Source organism: Teleopsis dalmanni, chromosome X (assembly GCF_002237135.1).
Source record: "Teleopsis dalmanni isolate 2A chromosome X, ASM223713v2, whole genome shotgun sequence".
NCBI lineage: Eukaryota > Metazoa > Arthropoda > Insecta > Diptera > Diopsidae > Teleopsis > Teleopsis dalmanni.
The window spans coordinates 76,579,738-76,589,714 of record NC_051848.1 but is presented as its reverse complement, the minus strand read 5'-3'; positions in this window follow the sequence as shown (position 1 = coordinate 76,589,714).

The window sequence follows — 9,977 nt, the reverse complement described above, 5'->3', positions numbered from 1 at the left end:
TGTATTACAAACCGCACAAAACATCCTTCTTTAGCTTTTTTATTCGACAAATTTTCTGGGTGTTTAATTTTAAGTTTTGTCGCTACTGAACCTTTTATTGTGGAGATATGCAAAATAGTATTGTGTTTATGTGGACAATATTTAAGTTCTCGTCAGCAGCACGAAGGATCAATCGTGTTCGCAATGCTCCGCTCCGTTGGGAGCTAGAACCCCATTAATTTCTATTCCTAATTTCTCGTCGCTTTAAAAATGGATATCCGTCAAGGTATGGCCGAACATAATTTGACTTGAGAATACCATTTGTGCATATTGCCAAGTTAGATATCCCGCAAAAACTATTTAAATAATGTTATAAATTATAGCTGATAACAAGGTCCAATATATTAAAATAAAAATTTGATCGAAATCTTAATCGCAAGTGAATTTTATTTATATTTACTTATGAAACCACAAAATGGATAGCCTTGCTTTTTTATAATAAATATATTTCACTCATTATATCTTATTGTATATATAATCCTACTATACTTATATTATTACGGAAACGCTTTTTTCGCGATATGTATGTGTAGGTGTGTATCTTTTGTTTGAAAAGACATATCAACAAATACAATAAAGACAACAATATCAGGTCACAAAATTATAAACTAAATGAGATAAACAAATAAAATCAATGTTTAGATTCATTTACATATGCGCATCAATATTACAAAGAGAAGAAAAATTAAAAAATAACAAATAAAAAATAAAAAGGAAGAGCGGAATTTAAATACCTTTTAATGTAAATATAATTACATTTTCGTACACAACAAACATTTAATTATATACTGTATTTATACATATATTTAAAAATAAAGGAAGGTATGGAAAAGATACACCAAAAGATTTATATAAAGAAATCAGAAAAGAGTCAAGTTAAGCAATTTCTGTTTTATTAATTGGTAAGGAAGCGATCGGTATATCCACGTTTAATTTGTTTATGTTTAAAAATACTTCAATGTTTTTACATTTTTTGTTTATATTAAAATATTTTCCAATTGAACCATTGATTTAAACTGTTAAGAAACAATAAAATTTTATATTTAAAAGTCTTGTAGCTTCAAGAGTTCAAGTACTTCCGAACACGTGTTCATAGCCTAACACAAAATACTTTCGAATTAGTGCAACTTTTTGGTATCATCTTTAATTGGAAACAATATGCATCAATATAAATACACATTAGCATATTCATATATATATATACATATATACATATGTATACACCTTAGCTTATCTAAATAGGTTGAATATTTATACACATAAATGTATTTTTTTAGAAAGTAAAGAGGTAAATGAAATGATTTTCTGAATATTGTCTCTAATAAAGTACGCAATTTCGAATAATTAAAGAAAATGTATCTTATTGCATTCGATCAATTACAAACATACTTTTATACACATTGTAGTATTGTAATATAGTCATAGTATATAAAATAGTTTTTTCCCTATATCAACAGATTACTTTCGGGTTCAATTATATTCATTTTGGTGGAGATTAAAGATCACTAGCAAGGCTTTCAGATTTATTTGGCAATCGATAGTTTATGATTTATAAAAATAATTATATTTTTTAAAATATATTATGGTAATCTTTCAAGATATATTTATGTATGTAGATGCAAAATTAAAGTGTATTGAAGATAAAACATCGACATACACATATTATAAATGATAGATCGATCAAAGTCAAAATGCTGCTAACAATTATAGTATATTCCTAATAAGACAAATTACTGTACCCACATGAGAGAAGCATCTTCTCATGATGCTTCTCATGAGATGCAGCACTGTGAGTGTTCAAAAGAAATGTTCTTGGTAAGATTTTGGGTCCTCTACGAGTTGGCGTCGACTACCGCATACGAATGAGCCACGAGCTATATGAGCTTAATCACAACATAGATATAATGCAGCGAGTTGACACACATTGGCTTCGCTGCCTGGATGAAGATGTTGGAGCGAAAAAATATTTGGTAAGGTTGGTGGAGGAAGACTTAAAGGCAGATAGTGTCTCCGATGAAGTTATCAAGTTGAGGAATCACTAACCGGACTTGATGTACGAGACTGGAAAAGGCACATATGCTATGCCAGGTCGAAACTCGGCAACGGGTTGTTATGGCCAAATAAGTAAGAAAATAAGTATAAATTTTAATATTAGATACTAAATACATTATATAAATATTTTACATAGGACTCCTTATAGCACTGAATTCTTTTGAAATAATTTTCAATAATTTGTAACTTAGCCTTTATTTGATAGATGTCGATATAAGAGATAAATTGGATTGTTATCGAATTTTCATATCACTGTTTCTCTCTAATTTTAAGAGGGTGTTATATTTTCCCTTACTCATCAATACTCGCCTAGTTGTAAGGGTCACTTTTTATTATTATTAATATTATTGACGTTTATATAGTTTGAAAAAATAAACATTGTCTATTCACAAAATAGATTCACGTAGCTTCTTCAATTATTTCTGTTGGGCGCAATTGTGCAAAGTTCACCAATCGTCTTTCCTGTTTTCTGAGTCACTGTTCTCCGCCAAGGTAACTTCGGCCTGCCTCTACTTTTTACACCTTGTGAGTTCGTTCCACTCTAGTACAGCATGAGGTACTTCGTTATAATTTGTTCTCAGCATATATCCCAACCAACCGTACTTACGCTTAAGTATTTCTTTTTCAATCATATCTTGTTCGCAAATTTTTCAAAGTCGAACATTACTTATTATTTTAGGCCACCATATGCGTGCTCTCATATCGCTTTTTGAAGCTGCCTCCTACGCTTGCATTTCTAAATCGTCACAATAAGCTTTTTTGTTGGTTTTTCTTAGCTTTTCAATAAGTTTATTAAATGCTCTACATTCTAAGTTTAGCTCTACTTAACGTTGCAGATCATTTTCATATAAGATTTTAATTTTTACTAGGTTTCTTTATTTAATTCTTTTCCAGAAAGCATCCGATATCCAATCTTTTTTCGTTATTGCTTTTTTTTCCTAATATGTTGGTACAGATATCTACAGTGTTTGAATGTTCTGCTATCCTATCTTTTTGTTTGCCAGTGATTGTCAACATGTTGTTGTTGTTGTAATTATTATTGTTCGAGACTAATATTCTTCTGAATACACTAATCTTCGAATTTTAGATGCAATAAGAGATCCATCCAAGCTCGGTGGAATCCGAACCTACCGTAATTCTGACGTTTGTATACTAGTGTTTCCCCTAACATACCTATGGAAGGCAACAGATATACTGCTGAACACTCAGTCGTCATTTGCCTTATTTGTGAAAAACGTGGATTGCCACGGCAAGGCTAAGGTTGACGTTTACGCAGAGAGGCTCTTAGAGACGCATCATATACCATGATCCCGAGTCATTTTTTATAGGTGGATATTATTGTATTTATGATCAAGGAAAATAATAAAGCTTGGAATGTATGGTCTGATATAGCATGGTAAAAAAGTGTGATTGAAGGAACTATTCCTCATTACTATGATATATTTGAACTCAATTTTAATTGAACTTATTATCAAGATTATGCTTCAATTCACACAGCAAAAGTAAAAAACTGACAACAAGCCAATATGTGGCTTGTTTAATTTGGCTCTCATATTCATTAAATATCAATGACCTAAATATCACTGACGGATATTGCTTTAACGAAAGGTGCATAATTTAGGTGGAGAATCAAAAGATAAGAGGCATAGCTATCGTTAAAAAACTTGGATCGAAATTTCTCTTAAAATTGAGAAACTTTATAACTTATTTCCATATCTTCTGAATAAAGTGTTATTAAAAAAAGTTCATATGATTAATATAGTAAATGATATTTAAAATAAATTATTAAAATAATAAAATCGCAAGCAGTGTCTTTTATTCTATTGAATTATGATTATAAGAAATTAAAAAAATAGATATTTTTTTGCAACTGGAATGACAATTTCACTTGCAATTATTCAATTGTTATTAAATTATACATTTTTATATCCCATAATAAAAACATTTTTAAAAACAAAACTATACAACTGTTTCGGATACAGCCAAATAGCTCCATCATCACCAGTCTTTACAACAATTAGTTTAATTGTCCTTTTAATAATTTTTAGATTGCAACAGTCGGAAATTAAATCTAGAATCTCAATTAAAGCCCAAAAATTAAGTTAATTAAATTAAGTTAATTAAATTTTTACTCAATATATATTACCCCTATTCTATTCTAATTAAATTAATTTTTTCGTTATTTATATAAATACGATATATTGAACCAACACTCATGACTCAGTATCATTAAAGAAGAGTTATAAAAAAACATTTGAACCCAAAGCGCTATATAGCTGCACTTTAAATGTTTAGGTCATTTATACTACCTAAGTCCTCACACATTTATCAGTTATTTAAATTTACAAATACACTCAGTTTATGGGCATGTAACATAGAAAAGTAAATTGTTGGTCTTGCATCTGTTTTAGGTAGTTCTATTAGTTTAACATTCATATATTCTTAATTTATGAATAAGTACGACAGAATAACGTAACCAGTACTCAATATCGTATTTTTTAGAGTACATTTGTAGCTGAAGGATACATTTTTTACGCCAAAAGTAACCTGAATGAGGTCTTAAAAATTTGGTAGTAAGTTCACTACTGCAATTTATGAATGTGGTGTTTTCTGTTTCTGTTGAACTTGTAATTCTCATATCCTTTACTTATGTTTGCGAATTGCACGGTATTACTAAACGCTGAACTGGTACTTTTCGTTTCATATGATTTAGTATTTGCCATATGACATAAGCCTTTTGAATACTTTTTATTATGCTTCGATGAGTTGCATTTAGTTTCTCCTATATCTTTGTATACATGAGTCTTTAAATAATCTACTCACCGTAACCACGCAACCAGGCTACTTATCTATTTCCCAAATTATAATCTTCTAAGTCTAATTCATCACCCCCTACCATATGTTATCTTCTCAGCATTCCGACCCACATGGTCAATGGTTCGACTCTTCATTGTTATTGGTTTTAGTAGATAGTAGCTTCAAGCTGTAACATTTCATGCTTACCTACCGGCAAAAAAAACGCTTTTGTGCTTCTCTGGACATTATTTTTTTTTTTAAATAGAGTTTAGGTTCTTGGTATAAACATCTAGCCTTTACATATTTGTACATTTTGTTTAAAATATTAAATTGGACATTACGATGTTCAATCGAAAAATCAATTGATTACTATAAATTTTTTATACAGATACTATAACATATTGTACATAAATCATATACAACATCAGAGTTGCATTTAAAGCACGCAATTTTATTATACTTTCGGCCCAACCTAAAAATACTTCCAAATGTACAAACTTTTAGCTCAGTCACCTAATGATATACATACATATAAATTGTAAAAAATAGTATGAATAGTGTCTATCAAAGAGCCTGTAGCTTAGGCAGCACCAAAGCAACTTCCTTTTAAACGCAATAATAAATTCCAATTAAGCAGCAAAAATATTAATAATGAACCTTTTGATATGTGTGTAACTTATTAATTCGTATATTTACATAGACTTATTTATCATTATTTGAAACCAATTTGAATACCATTACACCTGGAGAGCTAAAAACAAACTACATTTCGGAATTTACATTATTTTTGTCTGTCATGTCTATGGCTGGTAAAAACAATGCCATTAAGAGCTATGCTATGTAGAGTGTCTCGGGAATGGAAAATTGGCTCCTTCGGGCTATGACGAAAATGCATGTTATCTATAGTGTCACATCAGTATTGCCAATTTTGAATTTTTACTACTACTTGGTACTTTTTAGTCGTGTCTAAAAAGTAAAAGGAAAAGGAAATGCATGTAGACATGCTCACTTTCAATTTGCCAGCAATAATAGCCAGCGTGAAAAAACTCATAGAGGCTGTAATAATGTTAATTTATTATTTTATTATTTTATAATAATTGTTAACAGTACTTACAAAATTATTAATTAGATTATTAGGGATTTATATAATAAGCTGTGTTACTTACTGCCATTTTTTTCTCTAATACGTATTAAAATTATAATAATTTGCTCTCAAAAAGCGCAAATTCTGACATTTATTTATTTACTAAACAACACTGCTTTACCTTAGGGCCGAGGCACAAATACGTCGGCTCTCACGCCAGAATTCGAACCGACATATTGTTTTTTTCTCTCAATCTCAATTTTATAATTTACATCGAAAATAATAATAAAATAATAATTTTACTCATGCCGTGCCCGAAACACTCTACATAACATGGACCTAAGTAAGATAATTTAATTATTATTCGAAGATTGATAAAATATGGTGTACAAAAATACATTCGTGTGAGTTTTGAAAATGTAAATATGGGTCTGGCTATCGCGAGTTTCATTAATATGCGGCACTAAATAAAAATAGTCGATTCTTTGTTTTTTTGTAAGTGCCCTACACACTTTCAGACTTTGTCGATAATATTGTTCGGTATTACCATCCAGACACCTAAGCTTGCTTGTAGGCAACCTTCACACTTGATCTCCACGGCGAAATTAAATAATTGAACGTAATTTATAAGAAATGTGCAAAATAAATTAAACCATATTTATTACTTGTTCTTATATTGAAAATAAGTAAAACTTTTTGAGTAAGAATCATACTAGGTGGATTGATAAATATCCAGCCTAAGTAATACAAACACAATTTTTTAGAAAACTATATTTCATGATTTAATATAGTTCCATTTTAGCTAGACACACTAAGTCTAACGATTTTTCAACATTCGCATATCATTTAAATAATATGATTTGTGAAGTCCTCCAAATTATACCTCAGTGTCCCATTCAACTTCATCTGTTGATGCAAATCTCTTTCCCTGGAGCCAAATTTTTAAATTTGGAAACAGGTAATAGTCACTGGAAGTCGAATATGGAGAATAGGGTAGCTGAGGAAGCAAATCGTACCATAATTGATTTGATTTTGCAATGATTTTCATTGAAGTGTAAGCGGGTGCGTTATCTTGCAAAAACAAAATTTTTTTCATTTTATTACTAAACGATATTCCATTTTTTCTATTTTATAAGAATCACCGCAGTGCACTATTTCAATTATTTACAAAAATAAATAATAATTTCAATTTCCCTGGCATTGTCACCTGTTGTGAAGTAAGATAATTATCAATCCACCTAGTACATATGAAGTGTATGACAAACTTCAGAATAAAGCTGACTGAAATTCTATATTTGTTTTTATTTTATTAAGATCGACTCCAAAATCGGAGGCGAAAATTTTGCGTTGAGGTTGCATTTCTTTAACAATATCTTCGACAAAGTCTAACCTTTTGGGAGACACTTTACGTATATATATACAATAATACAGAATATATGAATAATTGGTAGGTATTTGATGTTTATAAAAAGAAGGTGTAAATTGTTGATTGTATCGTAAATTAGTAAAGCTTAAAAGTCCACATGAATGATTTAAAATGCGATTCAAAACATTTTATCTATATCACAAAAATATTACAATTGATGCATACGAGTATTACTTCGAATCATCATAAATAGAGTGTGCTGTTGTTGTGTCCAAAGCATAATTAAAAACTTGATCTCTTTTTTTGGAAATGATTCGAGCCCCTGAGTGCGATTATAGAAGATAGTGTGTTTGATCACATTGTCGGGTCAATATAACATAAGTCATTGCAATGTCTCCACGCGTAAAGACCTAATTGCGCATATAGCGAGTTCGATCAAATCAGCTGCAAATAAAAGACAGGAAATAACTTCGACCACTCCTACAAATTAAATAAAGGCTATGATTACGCATGAATAACTGCACGGCTAAAGTCACCGTCATTCTAGAATGCCACTCTTTGGTGGTATGTATAGTACTACAATTTGGTTATGTAGTTGTTATGTTGAAATTCAGTCTAGGAAATTAGTCTAGTAAATACAAGGCTAGCTACTATCCACTTCAAGGAAATTTTATTTAATATCATGCTAATTCGCATGAACGTGCCCAGACAAGGAAATCTTTGACTGCTGCTTTGCTCACGATGTTAAAATTATTCTAGAGAATTGTAACTGAAAGAGAAAGATTGGGTCCTACGGTGGCAAATTCAGTCTCCTCCAACAATGGATATGCAATGTTAAGATTATTGTTGTTAAATTTAACATAATGGTCCGAAAATAAGGAGTGTTCAGGACAATGGTCAGAAAATTAAGTCAATAAACTCACCTCCAAAATATGGCATACAGTTGATTACAGAGTAAAGTAGGTAATTTTAGCGCAAGTCAGAGCTATCCAGCCATATCGTTTATCTACGCTGCGCGTGGTAAAGAACCATAACTTTTTTGAAGATACTCCCAATTTAACAAAACGCGGCAGATACAGACCGAAATTTGTCAACAAGAAGTTAATATATCAATAATGGCCAGCTTGAAAACTAATAATAATATCCCAGGTGGCAGCCACGAAAATAGAGGTAGAAATAGGAACTCTAGGTTCTTGAAAAACCGTTTTGATCGATCTGACTCAGTATCTGAGATATTGACAGCGTAAAGGCTGAACCAAATACGCTGAAAAAACTAACATCAATCTAACAAAGAATAGGATATAAAACTCCGACAAAGAGCTTCAACGTATAAATTTACGCATGAAAGAAACTATAGATAGAAGATTTCGTAGTAGATCCTGCGTGGCCCTTAAATTTTTGTCTGTTCCTAGTAAAAACAGCGACAGTTACCCTTCATTCACTTAACGACATGCGTTCTTACCTTTACTTGGGTAGGATTAACCGATTATTATAAATGATTATAAATAACGTTAATCAAGAACTTGTAACATTCTAAGTCGGCTACTGCTTTTTAAAGTGGAAGGCTCTCCTTGTTGCATACTTTTTCTAATATGACCTCTATTCATCATAAAAATGAGGGAGAACCAGAAAAGAAAAGATTACTGGGATTATATACCAGGATTAACACAATCCAAATCACTAGGATTAATACAATCCAAATCACTTATTGGCAATTATTGCATGGACACACCAAAAGAAACACTTAGAATTATTACAGGAATCTTAAGGGGGCACTATAAACTAAAATACCCTCTTACGAGACTGAGCAAATTGTAGATTCTGCGAAGAAAATTTACAAATATTTTCGGTTTTCTTAAAAGAAATCGAAAATTTTTAATGTATATTGGAATGTAAATCACAGTTAAATTGACATTCACTGCCTGAGTCATTTATTAGTTTCCACAAATCATCAAATTATTGGGTTATAGTCTGATACGGTGACTTTCGGTAGTTCCCACATGCTAAAAAGGCTGATTAAATTTGCAGCAGTTCGAAACATGGTAATATGTAGTATCAGATTCCTTCACCGCGATATTCACAAAGCTACGTGGCTCTTGAAATCTGGTTCATCATTTCTTAATTTCTGCATGAGACGCTTCTTATGTGCATTTTTTTCTTTGTCCAAATATTGAATTGGACCGCTATCTTGTCACAACTATGGTACAAATGTAATTTGGTGTGTCAACATTATAGCTCTCGACAAGAACAGTTATTATTGATATATATTGTGCGGATTTGTGCCAAACACAAAGACGCTGGGTATTTTAATTGAATCTAGTTTCATAAAGAACATTTCTAAGCAGGGACCGTAACAGTTATCATAAAAAAAATAAAAATCATCTTATAACTGTTATCATATGCATTTTAAAATAAAACTCAAAAAATAATAATTATTATATGCCTTTTATTTTTTTCGCGCAGCAATAACTCTTAAAATTTGCTTCTTATTTTAAAACGCACAAATAACTGGTATACTTGCGTTATATAATATAAAAAGCAAGAGTATCGCGCAAATTCTGCGCGATATTTTTAAAATGAAAATATAAAATGCAATTTTCATACAAGGTAGTTTTTGCAATTCCATAGAAAATGTTTGAA